General features: G+C 49.4%; 2 long non-coding RNA genes across 3 annotated transcripts; one reads left to right on the top strand and one right to left on the bottom strand.

The window, feature by feature from the left end:
• Positions 1-457: 457 nt before the first annotated feature.
• On the bottom strand, positions 458-8846 carry LOC144577353 (uncharacterized). Of its 2 annotated transcripts, none has more exons than XR_013521040.1 (3): positions 7708-8846; positions 5600-6053; positions 458-4658 (listed from the first exon to the last, which is right to left on the bottom strand). It is a non-coding gene; the product is annotated as an uncharacterized LOC144577353 (long non-coding RNA). The 2 variants fall into 2 exon arrangements; XR_013521039.1 differs by lacking the exon at positions 7708-8846 and adding an exon at positions 6320-7551.
• On the top strand, positions 7322-21003 carry LOC108593414 (uncharacterized). The gene is made up of 3 exons (XR_004729714.3): positions 7322-7676; positions 16613-16723; positions 18566-21003. It is a non-coding gene; the product is annotated as an uncharacterized LOC108593414 (long non-coding RNA).
• The last annotated feature ends 252 nt before the right edge of the window (positions 21004-21255 follow it).

The following is a 21255-nucleotide window of genomic DNA, read 5'->3' as shown; positions in this document are numbered from 1 at the left end:
TCTCTCCCCCCAACTCCCCACCCCCCGCCGTCTCTCCCCTATTTCCCCCCAACAGACCCCAGTGTGTAGTGCTCCCCTCCCTGTGTCCATGTGTTCTCATTGTTCAACACCCGCCTATGAGTGAGAACATGTGGTGTTTGGTTTTCTGTTTTTGTGTCAGTTTGCTGAGAATGATGGTTTCCAGGTTCATCCATGTCCCTACAAAGGACACGAACTCATAGTTTTTGATGGCTGCATAGTATTCCATGGTGTATATGTGCCACATTGTCCCTGTCCAGTCTATCATCGATGAGCATTTGGGTTGGTTCTAAGTAGCTTATATTCTTAAGCTGCTACTGAAACAATAACATTTTAAAAATAATCATTAATTTAATCCTTGGTAATGAGACTACTGCTGATTCAAACACAAGTCAAATAACAAGATCTTATGCTTTATTTTTCATAATTTAAGGCACTCCTTTCCTCTGGGAAAGCACCACCTAAAACGTTAGAATAATGCTTCCTTGTACCCACAAAGCAAATTTGCCAGTGTTGTGTTGGTTTCCTCCTCCGCAGCTCTCTCTGACTACAGTGGCTATGGCTTTGTCCTCATTGCCTTTCCCTCCTGAGCTACAACTTTTCTCAGGGGTCTAAGCATACTGTACCATTCAGAGTGTGCTGTCACGAGCATCGCTGGTCAGGAAACCATTCATGCATGCCAAGGTCATTAGTGAGTGCCTACCTTGGGGCAGGCAGGTACTAGCATTTCCCCAGAACACTGCAAGTTGCATTCTGGTGACAGGCCTAGTGAAAAGTTTTGGTGGTTAAATATGTTAGGGAAATCCAGAGTAACCCAACATTTAAAAGATGACTACAGGCCAGGCACCGTGGCTCACTCCTGTAATCCCAGCACTTTGGGAGGCCGAGGCAGGCGGATCACGAGGTCAAGAGATCAAGACCATCCTGGCCAACATAGTGAAACCGCGTCTCTACTAAAAAGTATAAAAATTAGCTGGGTGTGGTGGTGTGCGCCTGTAGTCCCAGCTACTAGGGAGGCTGAGGCAGGAGAATTGCTTGAATCCCGGAGGCAGAGATTGCAGTGAGCCGAGATTGCGCCACTGTACTCCAGCCTAGCGCCTGGCGACAGAGCAAGACTCTGCCTCGAAGAAAAAAAAACAAAACAAAACTGCAGAACGTTTCTTTTTCCTAATACGTTAATGCGTCTCCTATATTTGCATAAGCGGTGTAGACAACATAACATAGACTGTTCTTCTTCCCAACTTGTTTGGCCACATAATCCTTTTTTTCACAAGCCCGAGGTTCCTCTGAATTCGCTTTGGGAAAGATAAGTTTCTAGGAGTCTCACATCAGCTCCTAAACCAGCTTTGCCATTTTTACTGTTTCCTGTAGTTAAATATATATACTAAAAGTTTTCATCTTCTTTTTTTTCTTCCTTATCTGGTGAGACAGAATCCCTCTCTGCCACTCAAGCTAGAGTCCAGTGGTGCAATCACAGCTCATTCAGCCTCGACCTCCCTGGCTCAAGCAATACTCCCATCTCAGCTTCCAGATCCCCAGTAGCTGGGATTACAGACATGCACCACCATCTGGCTAATTCTTGTATTTTTAGTAGAGACGGTGTGAGGGGTGGGGATGTGTGTGTGTGTGTGTGTCACCATGTTGCTGAGGCTGGACTTGAACTCCTGCTCTCTGGCAGTCCTTCCACCTGGGCCTCCCACATTTCTGGGATTTGGGGCATGAACCAGATGGCCGCCTCCATCTTCTAACTTCTGGCAGAGCCGAGATGATTTAGCAAGAAAGGGGACATGCGGTTTTAAAATGGCAGCTTGACTTCCCCGCCCCCCCAGAAAATCAAAAACAAATATGCAGCCCGAGATTTTTCCCTGTGACAACTGGGGAGCTCAGATTTGAGGATGAGACAGATCCCGGGGGCATGAAGAAGTGAAAATATTCCAAGTAAGTGGTAGGAAAATCGGACTTCCTACAGCCGCCACGCCCCTCCCATCACTGATCCCCGCACTGGCGCAAGGAAATTCTTCCCCTGGTGCACGGGTTCCATGAAGGGGAAAATGAGGTCCCAGTGTCAACCACCTTTCCCACCGTGTTGGGTTTCCTGGCAGGAGGCCTGTCCTTGCCTCAGCGACGGAAAACGTGCCTGCTGAGGGGAGCCATGTCTCCAGGACAGGTGGAGACAAAGCGGGCAGTGGGTAGACCACCATACCCGACGCTGGAAACTGTTCTGTAGCCCCCGGAGACAAGCAGAACAGGTACTCAGTAGCGCCTCGCTGGAGGAGGATGGTTCCCAGGTGCTTGGGCGCCAACCCCTAGGCAGCTTCCTGCCCAGGTAGACAGGGGGTGGGTACCTGAACATTTATTTTATTACTCTCCAAATTGTGCGTATATTTTATGTATACTCCCTTAAATATATACATATTTTTTTCCAAAAGTTACGTTTTCCAGCCTGGCACGGTGGTAATCCCAGCACTTTGGGCAGCTGAGGTGAGCGGATCACCTGAGGTCACAAGTTCAAGGCTAGCCTGGCCAACATGGTGCAACCCCATCTCTACTAAAAATACAAAAATTAGCTGGGCACCGTGGCTCATGCCTGCAATCCTAACACTTTGGGAGGCCAAGACCAGCAGATCGCTTGAGTCCAGGACTAGAAAGACCAGCCTGGGCAATATGGCCAACCCCCGTCTACCAAAACCACCACCACCACCACCCCAAACCAAAACATTAGCCAGGCATGGCTGCTGCCCACACCTGTGGTCCCAGCTACTTGGGAGGAGGGAAGGTTATGTTCACCAGGCAGAGGTTGCAGTGAGCCGAAACCATACCACTGCACTGTAGCGTGGGCAACAGCCTGGGTGACAATGTTAGAACTTGTCTCCAAACATTTATTCATTCATTTTTGTAGAGGTGAGGTCTTGCTCTGTTGATCAGGCTGCTCTTGAACTACTGGGCTCAAGTGATCCTCCCACCTCAGCCTTCCGAATAGCTGGGGTTACAGAAGCACATCACTGTTCGGCTAATTTTTGTACTTCTTGTAGAAGCAGTGGGGGGCAGTTGGGGATTGGTGTCTCTCCATGTTGCCCAGGCTGGTCTCAAACTCTTGCCCTCAGGTGATCTTCTCGCCTGGGCGTCTCACATCTCTAGGATTCCTGGCACGAGCTTCTTGGGCGCCTCTATATTCCGACTTCTGGCCGAGCCAAGATGATTCAGCAAGAAAGGGGACTTCTGGTTTTAAAATGGCGGCTTGACTTCCCCGCCCCCTGGAATACCAAAAACAAATATGCAGACCCGAGATTTTCCCCAGCAACAACCTGGAGCTCAGATTTCAGGATGAGACAGATCCCCGGGGGAGTGGGGGTGGGGGGGATGGAGAAGTGAAAATATTCCGAGCAAGCGGCAGAAAAATGAGGCTTCCACATCCTCCACGCCCCCTCCCACCACTGATGCCTGCACCAGGCTCAGGGAGACTCTTCTCTGCGCGAGTTCCGTGGTGTAAAAATGAGTCCCAAGCGTCAACCAGCTTTCCCACCATGTTGGGTTTCCTGGTTGGAGGCCTGTCCTTGCCTCAGCCATGGAAAACGTGGTGCCTGCTGAAGGGAGCCAGGTTCCCAGGACAGGCAGAGACAAAGAGGGCGGGATTACCATCTCCCGCCCTGGAAACTGCTCTGTAGACAGCAGAGACCTCAAGCATAGCGGGTACTCAGCAGTGCCTCGCTGGAGGAGGACGGTCCCCAGGTGCTTGGCGCCAACCCCTAGGCAGACTTCCCGCCCATGTAGGAGGGGATGGGTACCCGAGGGTTTATTTTATTCGTCTTAGAACTGTATACTCCTTTAAATGTATTTTTTTCCCAAAAGTTATGTTTTTCAGCCAGGCACGGTGGCTCACTCCTGTAATCCCAGTACTTTGGGAGGCTGAGGCGGGAGGATCGCTTGAGGTCAGGAGTTCGAAACCAGCCTGGCCAACACGGTGAAAACCCCTCTCTACTAAAAATAAAAAACTTAGCTGGCACGGTGGCTCATGCCTGTAGTCCTAACACTTTGGGAGGCCAAGGCTAGCTGATCGCTTGAATCCAGAACTATAAGGACCAACCTGGGTAACATGGCAAAACCCCACCTCTAACAAAACAAAACAACAACCCCAACCCAAAAAATTAGCCAGGCGTGGCTGCCTACACCTGTGGTCCCAGCTACTCGAGAGGAAGGTTCTTTGAGTCCGCGAGGTGGAGTTTGCAGTGAGCCGAAATCACGCCACTGTATTCCAGCCAGGGCGACAGCCTGGATCAAAGAGTGAGACCTTGTCGCCAAAATTTTATTTACTTATTTTTTTGTAGAGGTGAGGTCTGGCTATGTTGATCCGGCTGCTGTGGAACTTCTGGGCTCAAGTGATCCTCCTACCTCAGGCTACCCAGTAGCTGGGATTACTTACAGATGCACAGCACCGTTCCGCTAATTTTTGTATTTTTTTGTAGAGACGGGGGGCGGGGGGGGGGGTGTTGGGTGGAGTCTCTCCTTCCGCCCGGGCCTCCCACATCTCTGGGATTCCCGGCATGTGTCCCGTGGACGCCTCCATCTTCTAACTTCTGGCCGAGCTGAGATGATTCAGCGAGAAACGGGACTTCGTTTTAAAATGGCGGCTTCCCCGCCCCCTAGAAAGTGGAAAACAAATATGCAGCCCCGAGATTTTCCCCAGCAACAACCTGGAACTCAGATTTCAGGATGAGACAGATCCCCGGTTGCGGGGGGGGGAGGCACGGAAAAGTGACAATATTCTGAGCAAGCGGTAGAAAAATCGGGCTTCCACATCTGCCACGCCCCTCCCACCACTGATGTCTGCACCAGGTGCCGGGAAACTCTTCCCTCAGTGCGTGGGTTCCGTGGTAGAAACCGTGTCCCAAGCGTCAACCAGCTTTCCCACCATGTTGGGTTTCCTGGCAGGAAGCCTGTCCTTGCCTCAGCCATGGAAAACATGGTGCCTGCTGAAGGGAGCCCATGTTCCTAGGACAGGCAGAGAGAAAACGTGCGGTGGGCGGACCACCTGGAAACTGCTCTGTAGCAGGTAGAGATGCTCAATCAGAGTGGGTACTCAGCAGCCCCTTGCTGGGGGAGAATGGTCCCCAGGTGCTTGGGCGCCAACCCCTAGGCAGCCTTCCCATCCAGGTAGACGGAGGGCGTGGATACCTGAAGGTTTATTGTGTTACGCTTCAAACTGCACATATTTTACGCACTCCTTTGCATGTATTTCACCCCCCCAAAAGTTATGTTTTTCAGCCAGGCACAGTGGCTCTCACCTGTAATCCCAGCACTATGGGAGGCTAAGGCGGGCGGGTCACCTGAGCTCAGGAGTTCAAGGCTAGCCTGGCCAACATGGTGCAATCCCGTCTAGACTAAAAATATAAAAATTAGCTGGGCACCATGGCTCACGCCTGTAATCCTAACACTTTGGGAGGCCAAGGCTAGCAGATCTCTTAAGTCTAGGACTAGAAAGACCAGCCTGGGCAACATGGCGAAACCCCATCACTACCAAAACAAAAACAAAAAAACCCAACAACCCCAAACCAAAATATTAGCCAGGCATGGCTGCTCACACCTGTGGTCACAGCTACTGGGGAGGAGAGAAGATTGGGTCCGATGAGGTGGAGTTTGCATTTAGCTGAAATTACGGCACTGCAATCCAGCCACAGCGACGGCCTGGGTGACAGAGCTCTTGCTCCAGAAATTTATTTATTTTTTTGTAGTGGTGAGGTCTCGCTGTGTTGATTGGGCTGCTGTCAAACTCCTGGGCTCAAGCGATCCTCCCACCTCAGCCTCCGGCATAGCTGGGATTACAGATGCGCGCCACCGTCTGGATAATTTTTGTATTTTTTCTAGAGACTGGGGTGGGCAGGGCGGAGTCTCTCCTTCCGCCTGGGCCTCCCACATCTCTGGGATTCCTGGCATGAGTTCCGTGGGCTCCTCCATCTTCTAACTTCTGGCTGAGCTAAGATGATTCAGCGAGAAAGGGGACTTCTGGTTTTAAAATGGCGGCTTGACTTCCACGCCCCCTAGAAAGCCAAATACAAATATGCAACCCTGAGATTTTTCCCAGGAACAAACCTGGAGCTCAGATTTCAGGATGAGACAGATCCATGGGGGGGGCGGGCACGGAGAAGTGAAAATATTCTGAGCAAGAGGCAGGAAAATCAGGCTTCCACATCGGCCACGCACCTCCCACCACTGATGCCTGCACCAGGCGCGAGGAAACTCTTCTCTCAGTGCGCAGGTTCCGTGGTGTAAAAAATAAGTTTCAAGCGTCAACCAGATTACCCACCATGTTGAGTTTCCTGGTTGGAGGTCTGTCCTTGCTGCAACCATGGAAAACGTGGTGCCTCCTGCTGAAGGGAGCCACGTTTCCAGGACAGGCAGACAAAGAGGGCGGTGGGCGGACCACCATCCCCCGCCCTGGAAACTGCTCGGCAGAGACGCTTTTTCAGAGCGTTTACTCAGCAGTGCCTCACTGGAGGAGGATGGTCCCCAAGTCCTTGCGCGCCAACCCTTAGGCAGCCTCCCCCTCCAGGTAGACGGAGGGGATGGGTAACCAAGAGCTATTTTGTCTTAAGAACTGTATACTCTTTTGAATGTATTTTTTCCAAAAGTTATGGGGGTTTTTTTTGGCCAGGCACAATGGTTTACACCTGTAACCGCAGCACTTTGGGAGGCTGAGGTGGGTGGATCGCCTGAGGTCAGGAGTTCAAGGCTAGTCTGGCTAACATGATGCAACCCCGTCTCTATTAAAAATACAACAAAACTGAGCTGGGCACCGTGGCTCACGCCTGTAATCCTAACACTTTGGGAGGCCAAGGCTAGCAGATCGCTTGAGTCTAGAACTATAAAGACCTGCCTGGGCAACATGGCGAAGCCCCATCACTACCAAAAAAAAAAAAAAAATCACCCAACAACAACCCAAAGCCAAAAAATGAGCCAGGCGTGGCTGCCCACACCTGAGGACTCAGCTACTCGGGAGGAAGGAAAATTGAGTCCAACGACTTGGAGTTTGCAGTGAGCCGAAATCACACCACTGTACTCCAGCTACGGCGACAGCCTTGGGTGACAGTGAGACCATACTCCAAAAATTTACTTATTTTTTTTGTAGAGGTGAGGTCTCTCTGTGTTGATCAGGCTGCTGTAGAACTCCTGGGCTCAAGCAATCCTCTCGTTTCAGCCTCCTGAGTAGCTGGGATTACAGATGCGCGCCACCGTCCGGCTAATTTTTGTATTTTTTGTAGAGACCGGGTGGGGGGCGGGGTCTCTCCTTCCGCCTGGGCCTCCCACATCTCTGGGATTCCTGGCATGAGTCCCGTGGGGCGCCTCCATCTTCTGACTTCTGGCCGAGCCGAGATGATTCAGCGAGAAAGGGGTCTTCCGGTTTTAAAATGGCGGCTTGACTTCCCCGCCCCCTAGAAAGCTAAAAACAAATATGCAGCCCCGAGATTTTCCTCAGCAGCAACCTGGAGCTCAGATTTCAGGATGAAGACAGATGGGGGGGGGGGGCTTGGAGAAATGAGAATATTCTGAGCAAGCGGTAGGAAAATCGGACTTCGACATCCGCCACGCCCCTCCCACTACTGATGCCTGCACCAGGCGCAGGGAAACTATTCTCTCAGTGCGCTGGTTCCGTGGCGGAAAAAGTGAGTCCCGAGCGTCAACCAACTTTCATACCATGTTGAGTTTTCTAGTCGAAGCCTGTCCTTGCCTCATCTTTGGATAACGTGGTGCCTCCTGCTGAAGGGAGCCACGTTCCCAGGAAAGGCAGAGACAGAGGATGGTGGGTGGACCACCATCCTTGCCCTGGAAACCGCTCTGTAGTTGCCAAAGACGATCAGTTAGAGTGGGTCCTCAACAGTGCCTCACTGGAGGAGGATGGTCCCCAGGTGCTTGGGCGCCAAGCCCTAGGCAGCCTTCCTGCCCAGGTAGACGGAAGGGATGGGTACCTGAGGGTTATTTTATTCGTCCTAGAACTGTGTACTCCTTTGAATGTGTTTTTTCCCCCCAAAAGTTATGTTTTTCGGCCAGGCACGGTGGTCATACCTGTAATCACAGTACTTTGGGAGGCTTAGGCAGGCGGATCGCCCGAGGTCAGGAGTTTGAGACCAGCCGAGCCAACCCGGTCTCTACTGCAAATATAAAACTTAGCGGTCCCTCACGCCTGTAATCCATTCACTTTGGAAGGCCAAGGCTAGCGGATCACTTGAGGCTAGGATTATCAAGACCAGCCTGGGCAACATGGCGAAACCCCGTCTCTACCAAAACAAAACAACCACAGCAACCCAAAACCAAAAAAAGCCAGGCGTGGCTACACCTGTGGTCCCAGCTACTTGGGAGGAGGGAAGATTCCTTGAGTCCGTGAGGTGGAGTTTGCAGTGAGCCGAAATCATGCCATTGCACTCCAGCCAGGGCGACAGCCTGGGTGACAGAGTGAGACCTTGCCTCCAAAATTTTATTTACTTATATTTTTGTAGAGGTGAGGTCTGGATTTGTTGATCGGGCTGCTGTCGAACTCCTGGACTCAAATGATCCTCTCATCTCAGCCTCCCGAGTAGCTGGGATTATAGATGCGCGCCACCGTCCGGCTAATTTTTGTATTTTTTCTAGAGACGGGAGTGGGGCCAGCAGGGGCGGGATCTCTCCTTCCGCCTGGGCCTCCCACATCTCTGGGATTCCCGGCATGAGTCCCTTGGGCGCCTCCATCTTCTAACTTCTGGCCGAGCCCAGATGATTCAGCGAGAAAGGAGACTTCCAGTTTTAAAATGGCGGCTTGACTTCCCCGCCCCCTAGAAAGCCAAAAACAAATATGCAGCCCCGAGATTTTCCCCAGCAACAATCTGGAGCTCAGATTTCAGGATGAGACAGATTCCTGGGGGTATGGAGAAGTGACAGTATTCTGAGCAAGCGGTAGGAAAAGGCTTCCACATCCACCACGCCCCTCCCACCAGTGATGCCTGTCCCAGGCGCGGGGAAACTTCGCTCAGCGCGCGTGTTCCATGTGGAAAAAGTGAGTCCCAAGCTTTAACCAGCCTTCTCGCCATGTTTCCTGGCCGGAGGCCTGTCCTTGCCTCAGCCACGGAAAACATGGTGCCTGCTGAAGGGAGCCACGTTCCCAGGACGGGCAGAGGCAAAGAGCAGTGGGCGGACCCATCCCCCTGCCCTGGAGACTGCTCTGTAGTAATCAGAGATGCTCAATCATTGCTCGTACTCAGTACTGCCTCTCGGGAGGATGGTCCCCAGGTGCTTGGGCACAAACCCCTAGGCAGCTTTCCGCCCAGGCAGACGGAGGGAATGGGTACCCGAGGGTTATTTTATTCATCTTAGAACTGTATACCCCTTTGAATGTTTTTTTTTTCTTCCATGTTATGTTTTTCGGCTGCGCACGGTGGCTCACGCCTGTAAATCCCAGCACTTTGGGAGGCTTAGGCTGGCGGATCGCCTGAGGTCAGGAGTTCAAAACCAGCCTGGCCAACACGGTGCAAACCCATCTCTACTAAAAATAAAAAACTTAGCTAACACGGTGGCTCACGCCTGTAATCCATACACTTGGGGAGGCCAGGGCTAACGGATTGCTTGAGTCTACAAAGACCAGCCTGGGCAACATCGCGCAATCCCGTCTCTACCAAAAACCACCACCACCACCACCCAAAGCTAAAAAATTAGTTAGGCGTGGCTACCCACACCTGTGGTCCCAGCTACTCTGGAGAAGGAAAGATTCTTTGAGTCCGCGAGGTGGAGTTTGCAGAGAGCCGAAATCATGTCACTGTATTCCAGCCAGAGCGACAGCCTGGGTGACAGAGTAATACCTCACCTCTACAAAAAAATAGGAATTTACTTTTTTTTTTTTTTTTTGTAGAGGTGAGGTCTCGCTGTGTTGATTGGGCTGCTGTCCAACTCCTGGGCTCAAGTGATCCTCCCACCTGAGCCTCCCGAGTAGCTGGAATTACAGATGCGCGCCACCGTCCGCCTAATTTTTGTATTTTTTCTAGAGGCGGGGGGGGGGGGGGACGGGGGGGAGGGGAGGGTCGGCGGGGGGGGGGGCGGAGTCTCTCCTTCCGCCTGGGCCTCCCACATCTCTGCAATTCCTGGCATGAGTCCCTTGGGCGCCTCCATCTTCTAACTTCTGGCCGAGCCCAGATGATTCAGCGAGAAAGGGGATTTCTGGTTTTAAAATGGCGGCTTGACTTCCCCGCCCCCTAGAAAGCCAAAAACAAATATGCAGCCCTGAGATTTTCCTCAGCGACAACCTAGAGCACAGATTTCAGGAAGAGACAGATCCCCGGGGGAGCTGGGTGGGGGGGAGGCTTGTAGAAGTGAAAATATTCTAAGCAAGCGGCAGGAAAATCGGGCTTCCACATCGGCCACGCCCCTCCCACCACTGATGGCTGCACCAGGTGCCGGGAAACTCTTCTCTCAGTGCGCGGATTCCGTGGTGGAAAAAAATGTGTTCCAAGCGCCAACCAGCTTTCCCACCTTGTTGGGTTGCCTGGTAAGGCCTGTCCTTGCCTCAGCCATGGAAAACGTGTTGCCTGCTGAAGGGAGCCACGTTTCCAGGACAGGCAGAGGCAAAGGGGGCGGTAGACGGACCATGATCCCCAGCCCTGGAAGCTGCTCTGTAGCAGGTGGAGATGCTCAATGAGAGCGGATACTCAACAGCGCCTCACTGGAGGAGGACAGTCCCCGGGTGCTTGGGCGCCAACCTCTAGGTAGCCTTCCCAGCCAGGTAGACAAAGGGAGTGTGTACCTGATGGTTTATTATATTATTCTTCAAACTGCGCATATTTTAGGTATACTCCTTTGTATGTATTTTTTTTCCTAAAAGTTATGTTTTTCGGCCAGGCACGGTGGCTCACGCCTGTAATCCCAGCGCTTTGGGAGGCGGAGGAGGGCGGAACACCTGAGGTCAGGAGTTCGAGACCAGTCAAGCCAACATTGTGCAACCCGGTGTCTACTAAAAATACAAAAATTAGCTGGGCACCGTGGCCCACACCCATAATCCTAACACTTTGGGAGGCCAAGACTGGCGGATCGCTTGAATCCAGGACTAGCAAGACCAGCCTGGACAACATGGCCACACCCCATCTCTACCAAAAACAACAGTGACAACCCAAAACCAATAAATTAGCCAGATGTGGCTGCCCACACCTGTGGTACCAGATACTCGGGAGGAGGGAAGAGTGTTAGAGCCCGCAAAGCAGAGTTTGCAGTGAGCCACGATCACGCCACTGTACTCCAGCCTGGGCGACATCCTGGGTGACAGAGTGAGACTTTGTCTCCAGATTGTTTTTGTTTTTGTAGAGATGGCGTCTGGCTATTGTGTTCGGGCTGTTCTCAAATTCCTGGGCTCAAGCGAACCTCCTACCTCGCATCCCGAGTAGCACGCCACCGTCCGGCTAATTTTTGTATTTTTTTGTAGGGACGGTGTGGGGAGGTGGTTGGAGGGGTTTCTCCACGTTGCCCAGGCTGCTCTCCAACTCCTACCCTCAGGCGATCCTTCGCCTGGGCCTCCCACATCGCTGGGTTTCCGGGCATAAGCCTGGTGGCTGCCTCTATCTTCTAACTTCTAGCGGAGTTGAGATGATTCAGCACGAAAAGGGGAGTTCCCGTTTTAAAATGGCGGCTTCTCCAGCCCCTGGAAAGCAAAAAACACATATGCAGCCCTGAGATTTTCCCCAGCAACAACCTGGAGATCAGATTTGAGTATGAGACATATCCCAGGGGCACAGAAGTGAAAAGCCTCAGAGCATGGGGTAGGTAAATCGGGCTTCCACAGCTGCCACATCCTATCCCACCACTGAGCCCCACACTAGGTGCGGAGAAACTTCCCTCGGCGCGCAGGTTCCCTCATGGGAAAAGAGAAGCCCAAGTGTCAACCAGCTTTCCCACCATGTTGGGTTTCCTGGCAGGAGGCCTTTCCTTTCCTCAGCCATGGAAAACGTGCTGCCGGCTGAGGGGAACCACATCCCCAGGACAGGCAGAGACTAAGCGGGCAGTGGGCGGACCCGCCATTCCTGGTCCTGGAAACTGCTTTGTAGCCCGCAGAAATGCTCAGAGCGGGTGCTCAGCAGCGCCACGCTGGAGGAAGCCGGTCCCCTAGTGCTTCGGCACCAACCCTTAAGGCAACCTTCCTGCCCAGGTAGATGAAGGGTCTGGGTACCTGAGCATTTATTTTATTACTCTTCGAACTGTGCATATATTTTATGTGTACTCCTTTGCATGTATTTTTTTCCCCCAAAGTTACGTTTTTCGGCTGGACACTGGCTCACGCCTGTAATCCCAGCACTTTGGGTGAGGCAGGTGGATCACCTGAGGTCAGTAGTTCCAGACCAGCCTGACCAAATGGTGGAAAACTCGTCTGTACTAAAAATACAAAATTTAGCCTAGCCTGGTGGTGGGCACCTGTAATCCCAGCTACTCGGGAGCCTGAGGGAGGAGAATCGCTTGAACCTGGGAGGTGAAGGTCATAGTGAGCCGAGATCACACCACCGCACCCCAGCCTGGGCGATCAAGCAAAACATCAAATTAAAAAAAAAAAAAAGGTTATGTTTTTCTCTTGCTTTGATGATGAGCACTCTGGCTTTTATAATCCCCATGTCGTTATTTGTAGTTTCCAGAAATGTAGCATCAGGTGGGCGTGGTGGCTAACACTTGTAGTTCCAGCATTTCTAGAGGCCAAGGTGGAAGGATTTCTTGGGCCCCAAGGGTCTCATGTTTTTTTTTTGTAGAGACAGGGCAAAACCCCATCTCTGCAAAAAATACAAAAATTGTCAGGGAGTGGTGGAGGGCAGCTGTAGTCCCAACAACTCAGGAGGCTGAGGCGAGAGGATTTCTTCAGCCTGGGAGGTCAAGGCACCAGGGGGTTGTGATCTTGCCACTGCATTCCAGCCTGGGTGACAGAGTATGACCCTATCTCAAATAATAAATAAATAAATAAAAATGGAGAATCAACTTCCTGAAGGTTTTTGTTGTTGTTTTGAGACGGAGTTTCACTCTTGTTGCACAGGCTGGAGTGCAATGGCATGATCTCAGCTCACCACAACCTCCGCCTCCCAGGTTCAAGACATTCTCCTGCCTCAGCCTCCTGAGTAGCTGGTATTACAGGCATATGCCACCACCCCTGGCTAATTTTGTATTTTTAGTAGAGATGGGGTTTCTCCATGTTGGTCAGGCTGGTCTCGAACTCCCAACCTCAGGTGATCCGCCCGCCTTGGTTCCCCAAAGTGCTGGGATTACAGGTGTGAGCCACTGCACCTGGCCTGAAGTTTTAAAATTATTATTATTGTTATTTTTAATAGAGACGGGGTTTCACCATGGCCAGGATGGTCTCGATCTTTTGACCTTGTGATCCGCCCACCTCGGCCTCCCAAAGTGCTGGGATTACAGGTGTGAGCTACTGCGCCCGGCTGAAGTTTTTAAATTATAATAAACATTGACCGTTTTTTATTTGTGCTTAAAAAACTATAATAAATCTAAAAATTGGTAAGAACAAATTTATTTTCTCACCTACTGTATTTTTTTTTAGACTATGCATAAAAAGATTTTGATGCTTGGAATACCTGTAAATATTATTTCGTTGAACTGTACCACAGAATAGAACACTTCGACCCCTTTCCTTGTAAAGGCATATTGTCCTTGGGGTGTTTGGCATAGTAGTAAGAGCACACAGAGTGGGAAATCGGGCAGATTTGTGTTCAGATTCCTTGTTCCTGACTTCTCTGTATGGCGCTGGGTAAATTGCTCCACTTCTTGCAGCCTTGGTTTCTAGATCTATAGAATGGGGTTTGGAGACTTAGATTCGGATAATGCATGTAATACTCTAAATTGTGGCCATTTTTCCAAAGTACTTACCAGCACCATTGTTGGATGTAATCTTGTGAACTAGCCGGTAGAATGTATGACTGTTGGTTTTAGGTGCAGCAACAGGTCTTCCTGTGCTCTATTTTTGTAATGGTTAATCATTTTTTTTTTTTTGAGATGGAGTTTCACTCTTGTTACCCAGGCTGGAGTGCAATGGAGCGAAAATCTTGGCTCACCGCAACCTCCACCTCCTGGTTTCAGGCAATTTTTCTGCCTCAGCCTCCTGAGTAGCTGGGATTACAGGCATGCACCACCATGCCCAGCTAATTTTTTTTGTATTCTTAGTAGAGACAGGGTTTCACCATGTTGATCAGGATGGTCTCGATCTCTTGACCTCGTGATCCACTCGCCTCGGCCTCCCAAAGTGCTGGGATTACGGGCGTGAGCCATCGCACGCGGCGTAATGGTTAATCTTACATGTCCACTTGACTGGGCCACAGGGAGCCCTAATATTTGGCCAAACATTATTCTTGGTATGACTGTGAGAATGTTTTAGGAAAAGATTAACATTTGAATGGGTAGACTGAGTAAAGCAGATTGCCTTTCCTAACATGAGTGGGCTTCATTCACCCAGTTTAGGGTCTCAATAAAACAAAAATGCTAACCTTCCCTCCAGAGTAAAGGGATAACTCCTTCTGCCCAACTGCCTGGAGTGGTGGGATCCTGGTCTTTTCCTGCCTCAGACTCGAATTGAAACATAAGCTCTTACAGGTCTAAAGCCTGCCAGCTTTCAGATTAGAATTTATACTATTGGCTCTCCTGCTTTTCAGGCTTTTGGACTCCAAATGGAGTATATTTTTGATACTCCTGGGTCCCAGCTTGCCAATTACAGATCTTGGGACTTCTCGTTAGGATAAATCTTTCTATATTTTATATATATATATCCCATTTGTCCTGTTTTCTCTGGAGAACCTGACTAAAACAAATTTTAATAGCTATCTCTTTAAAAATTTTTTTTAGACAAGGTCCCACTCTGCCACCCAGGCTGGAGTGCAGTGACAACAGTCTCAAATCACTGCATCCTTGACCTCCTAGGCTCAAGCAGTCCTCCCACCTTAGCTTCCTAAGTAGTTGGGATCACAGGTACATGACACCATGCCTGGCTTTTTTTTTTTTTTTTTTAATTTAGAGCCAGGCACAGTGGCTGATGCCTATAATTCCAGCACTTTGGGAGGCTGAGGCACGCAGATCACTTGAGTCCCAGAGTTTGAGACCAGCCTGGGAAATGTGGCAAAACCCGGTCTCTACCCCCCTACCAAAAAATTATTCAGGTATGTTGGCTTGAATATGTGATCCCAGTTACTCAGGAGACTGAGATGGGAGGATTGTTTGAGCCTGGGTGGTGGAGGTTGCAGTGAGCCAAGATCATACTACTGTACTCCAGCCGCCTGGGTGACAGGGTGAGACCTTTGCCCCCCAAATTTTTTTTTGTAGAGAAAAGGTCTTGCTTTGTTGCTCGGGTGGGCCTTGAACCCCTGGGCTCAAGTGATCCTCCTACCTTGGCCTTCCAAAGTTGAGATTACATGCGTGAGCCACTATACTTGGCTGATAGATTTTTTTTTTTTCTTTTGAGATGGAGTCTAGCTCCGTCACCCAGGCAGGAGTGCAGTGGCACGATCTTAGCTCACAGCAACCTCTGCCTCCTGGGTTCAAACCACTCTCCTGCCTCAGCCTCCCAAGTAGTTGTGACTACAGGTGCATACCACCATGCCTGGCTAATTTTTTTTTGTATTTTTAGTAGAGACAGGGTTTCACCATGTTGGCCAGGCTGGTCTTGAACTCCCGACCTCAAATGATCCACCAGCCTCAGCCTCCAAAAGTGCTGGGATTACAGGTTTTTCTTTTTTTTTTCTTTTTTTTTTTAAGAATAAAAGTTATAAGGTAATAATGGCAAGTATATCCATACACATATATATGTACCATAGTGGCTCACACCTGTAAGCCCAGTACTTTGGGAGGCTAAGGCGGGAGGATTGCTTGAGGCCGGGAGTTTGAGACCAGCCTGGGCAACATAGCAAGACTTCTGTCTTTATACATACACACACACATTAACAAAACATATGTGCAGATGCTAAAACCATAATATTAAAGCTGGGATTGAAGAAAGACTACGGTGGAATCATTCCTCCAAATCCCACCAATTCTTTCAAAAAATGAAAGTGGTGAACAAGATTGATTGTCTTGAGCATGTGCTGCACAGAAGAGGTCTTGCTATAAACTTTAAAGTCCTATGTTGACAAGGAAGACAGATGAAAAGAGGTTGGAGGCAGCGTTGTAAAAGCAAGAGCCTGAGGTTTACAGAGAGGGCAGCCAAAGGGTGGCACCTTTTGGACATGCCTACTGTCCCATAACCCAACCAGCCAACCCCAGCACCCTCACCTTGCTCAGGCCCCCAAAAGTAGAGAGAACTCACTCCCATCTAACAGTCCAGAGACCCAGTCTTCTTGGACCCAGCACTGAACTAAAATAAAAATGTAAATTTTGGCCTGGTGAGGTGGTGGGGTGATGGCTGGAGGCCAGGAGTTCAAGACCAGCCTGGGCAACATAATGAGGCCCTGTCTGTACACATGGTGGCTCGTCCCAGCTACTCGGAAGGCTGAGGTGGGAAGTGGCTTGAGCCTGGGAGATTGAGTCTGCAATGAGCTGTGATCGTAACACTGCACTCCAGCCTCCATGACAAAGCAGTACCTTGACTAAAAAAAAAATTTTTTTTTAAATGTAGATTCTGGCTGCTTTGTGTGGACCCTCTCCACTGCAACACTCCTGGCCCTCTGAGGGTCTTTCTCCTACTTTCCTTCAGCCCAACTCCTTTTTCTGGAAGCACCATTTACAGGTGAGTGAATTTAAATATCTGAATTATCTCTGCAAGGGCTGTAGGTACTTACATTATCTCTAACTCCCGTTAGATGGATTCCTGACTTGCACCCAGTAGGGAAGTTTTGTGATTGTAATTTGTCACTGTCCCCACTCTTCTGCCAGGGGGTTCTTTCCACATCTCTCTGTGCAGCCCCGGCTGGAGGCTGCCACCTGCCTGTGGAAATAGGTGGCTATTCCAGGGGACCCCAGTCTCATCTGCACACAGGCATCCTGCCTTGACCCACTTGCCTCATTCATTTCTCCTGGAGACATGGAAACATTGGCATTTTCCCTCCAGCCTTACTGAGGTATAACTGACAAAAATGGTATATACTTAAGGTGTACAACATCCTGTTTTGATATTTATATACATCGTGAAGTGATTAATGCAATCAAGCTAATGAACATATCCATCTCCTCATATAGTTACCTTTGTGTGTGTGTGTGTGTGTGTGTGTTGAAAATGTTTAAGATCTACTCTTTCTTAGATGACACAGCCTTGGGAGACCAAAAAAAAAAAAAAAAAGATCTACTCTCAGCAAATTTCAAATATAACACATTATTATTATTCTAGTTACCATATTGTACATTAGAGACATCAGTATTTGTTAAAGTGAATCTGCAGCAGGAACCAGATACTTTGACAGGTCCTGTACCTTGTTTTTTTGTTTTTTAAGACAGAGTCTTACTCTGTCACCCATGCTGGAGTACAGTGGGGCTCACTGCAGCGTCAACCTCCCAGGCTCAAGCAGTCCTCCCACATCAGCCTCCCAAGTAGCTGGGACCACCAGCATGTACAACCACGCCTAGCTAATTTGTTTAATTTTTTAGTGGAGACGGGGTCTCCCTGTGTTGCCCATGCTGTTCTCAAACTTCTGGGCTCAAGTGATCCTCCCACCTCAGCCTCCTAATGTGCTGGGATTATAGGCATGAGCCTATAATAAAGCTGGTGTGGGGTTTTTTTTGTTTTTGTTTTTTTGAGACGAAGTCTCACTCTGTCACCCAGACTGGAGTGCAATGGCGTGATCTCGGCTCACTGCAACCTCTGCCTCCCAGGTTCAAGCGATTCTCCTGCCTCAGCCTCCCGAGTAGCTATGACTACAGGTGTGTGCTACCATGCCTGGCTAACTTTCTTAAACCCAAGAAGGAGCTTATAGATGGGGAGAAGCAAATACCTGATGTATGAATGTAGATAACTGTCACTGTCAAATAACTGTCCCTGAAAACTCTTCCCTTTAATATATGCTCAGCCTGTGAATAAATATGTTCAAGTGTGCCCAAACCCGTTTTTAAGTGCCAGCGCTCTTAATGTGAGGCATGGCTGGTGTCAATGTGATGTGCCATTGAGATACTTGCCTTAACGAATACCAGTTTGAAAGTCAAACATTCCCTATTCTCCTGACATATATTTCAACTTTTCAGGATCCGTTTTCCGGGTAAAAAGGATAAAATAAAAGGGGTGCCTGTCACTGAAACAGAAACTTCAGGTATGAGAAGTTAGGGTTAGGAGATTTTTGGCATGTGCACACAGATCAGGAAAGTGTGCTGATTCCTGTTCAGTTCCAAGTGAGTGTTGTCAGTGTCTTCAAATTGGTCAAAATGTCTCAAGTATTGCGATCCAGAATGACTGAAATAATCTCCTGCTTCTGACATGATCAAGCATCAAAGTGTGGGTTTCAGTGTATGTTTCAGTCCCCAAATCTCCCATTCCCTCATTGTTCTTATTTGTGAACTGAATGAATGCTGCATGCCTGTGTTTCCGTAGCAGACCTTGCCTCATGGTTTTGAAGTGATCTCAGTGCTATTTGATGTGTCACAGGCAATGGTGGTGAGACCTGGGTGCTGATACATGGAGAGAGTCAGGAGTTCTGATGTGCACATCCATCACCGCGATTAGTCTTTTTCTGCTACTTCCTGTTCCTAGTAGATCAAAGGGCTAAAAATGCCCCTGTGTCAGTAATTGTCTACCAAACCATCTGAACATACAGATCGTGCTGTGTAGTTTTACAGGTGCGTACCCAAAATGAAGACCATTTGTTTTGTTGCTGTCATGATATATGTGGCACTCCTACCAGAATCAAGGCTCCACAGATTCATTAAGAGGGGCACCAATTCTGTTTTAGCATGTGGGTTTCCTATGGACAAACAGTGGCTCTCTTTCCATTGAAATATGGTTTTCGCCTCAGTGAATCCTAATACAGTGGTTTCAACTTCACAATTGCATGTGCTAATAGAATACCCAAGCTTCTAGAAAGAGTTGTTTATATGCTTTGTCTCCTTTTCTGAACTTCCTATTCATTCCTCGACTCCAGCCCCCATCACTCCATAGAATCATTTTCCCATGATCACCTCTGACTCACTAGATCCAGTGGGCATCTCAGGCTTTGTTCTTGACCTCCCAGCAGGATTCAGCCCTGAGAATCACACTGTCTCTGCCGAAATACCCTCCTCCCTTAGCTTTCTGGATAGCCCCTCTGCTAGTGTTGCTCTTCACTCTCTGACCCCTCCCTACTCCTCTGGCCCTTTTGTGGGCTAATTTCCTACATTCAGTCGCTTATCAAGGTCTTCCCCAGGCCCCTTTCTCTTACTGTATGTTTTCCCTAGCTCTCTCATTCTTGCCCAATGTTTCCTTTTTCTTCTCTTTTTTAGAGATGAAGTCTCATTTTGTCACCCAGGCTGGAGTATAGAGGTGCCATAATAACTCACTTCTGTCTCCAACTCCTGGCCTCGAGCAGTCCTTCCTCAGCCTCCTGAGTACTGGGACCACAGGTGTGCATCACCACGCCTGTTTTATGTTGTTGTTTTTGTAGAAATAGGGTCTTGCTTTATTGCCCAGACTGACCTCAAACTACTGGCTTCAAGCAATCCTCCTGCCTCAGCCTCCCAAAGTGTTGGAATTACAGGCGTGAGCCACCATGCCCAGCCAAATGCCTGAGGTTTCAAGTACCATCTATGCCATTGATCTCAAATACAGATCTGCAGCCCAGGGTTCACCCTCTATGTCACAGAGTCATGTATCTGGATGCTAATTAGCACCACCACTTAGGCATCTCAGAGGTACTTACAATTAGACATGTTCAAAATTCTTGGTTTTTTCCCCAAGAAAAAGGAGTAGAGGAGGAAGTGTGTTAGTCTGTTTTGCATTGCTTATAAAGGAATACCTGAGACTGGGGGATTTACAAAGAAAAGAGTTTTATTTGAGTCACAGTTCTGCATGCTCTACAAACATAGCACCAGAATCTGCTCAGCTTCTGGTGAGGTCCCAGGAAGTTTTTACTCAGAGTAGAAGGTGGAGGGGGAGCAGGTGTGTCACATGGTGAGACGGAGCAAGGAAGAGAGAAGGAGGTACCAGAGTCTTTTTTTTTTTTTGAGACGGAGTTTCGCTCTTGTTACCCAGACTGGAGTGCAATGGTGCGATCTCGGCTCACCGCAACCTCCGCCTCCTGGGTTCAAGCAATTCTCCTGCCTCAGCCTCCCAAGTAGCTGGGACTACAGGCACGCGCCACCATGCCCAGCTAATTTTTGTATTTTTAGTAGAGATGGGGTTTCACCATGTTGACCAGGATGGTCTCGATCTCTTGACCTCGTGATCCACCCGCCTCGGCCTCCCAAAGTGCTGGGATTATAGGCGTGAGCCACTGCACCCGGCTACCAGACTCTTTTTGAGATGGAATTCTGCTTTGTCACCAGGCTGGAGTTCAGTGACATGATCTCAGCTCACTGCAACCTCCATCTCCCAGGATCAAGTGATTCCCCTGCCTCAGCTCCCAAGTAGCTGGGACTATAGGCGCATACCACCACGCCTGGCTAATTTTTGTTTCACCATATTGGCCAGGATGGTAGTCCACCCATGTCAGCCTCCCAAAGTGCTGGGATTATTGGTGTGAGCCACTGCACCTGGCCCAGTGCCAGACTCGTTTAAAACAACCTGATCTTGTATGAACTCACAGAATGAGAACTCACTCGTTACCGTGGGGACAGCACTACCAAGCTGTCCCACTCATGAGGGATTGGCACCCATGACCTAAACATCTCCCACTAGCCCCACCTCCAACATTGGAGGTCACATTTCAACATCAGGTTTGAAGAGGACACAACATCCAAACCATATCAGGAAGGGAAAGAGGAGAAAAGGGAAGGGGAAGGAAAGGAGCAAATAAAACAACAAGCAAGCCTTGCTTTTTAAAAAGTATTATTATTATTATTAAAGACAGGGTCGCCGGGTGCAGTGGCTCACACCTGTAATCTCAGCACTTTGGGAGGCTAAGGCGGGTGGATCACGAGGTCAAGAGATCGAGACCATCCTAGTCAACATGGTGAAACCCCATCTCTACTAAAAATACAAAAATTAGCTGGGCATGGTGGTGCACGCCTGTAGTCCCAGCTACTCCGGAGGCTGAGGCAGGAGAATTGCTTGAACCCAGGAGGCAGAGGTTGCAGTGAGCCGAGATCACGCCATTGCACTCCAGCCTAGGTAAAAAGAGCGAAACTCCGTCTCAAAAAAAAAAA

Source organism: Callithrix jacchus, chromosome 8 (assembly GCF_049354715.1).
Source record: "Callithrix jacchus isolate 240 chromosome 8, calJac240_pri, whole genome shotgun sequence".
NCBI lineage: Eukaryota > Metazoa > Chordata > Mammalia > Primates > Cebidae > Callithrix > Callithrix jacchus.
This window is presented reverse-complemented; position numbering and strand designations above follow the sequence as displayed.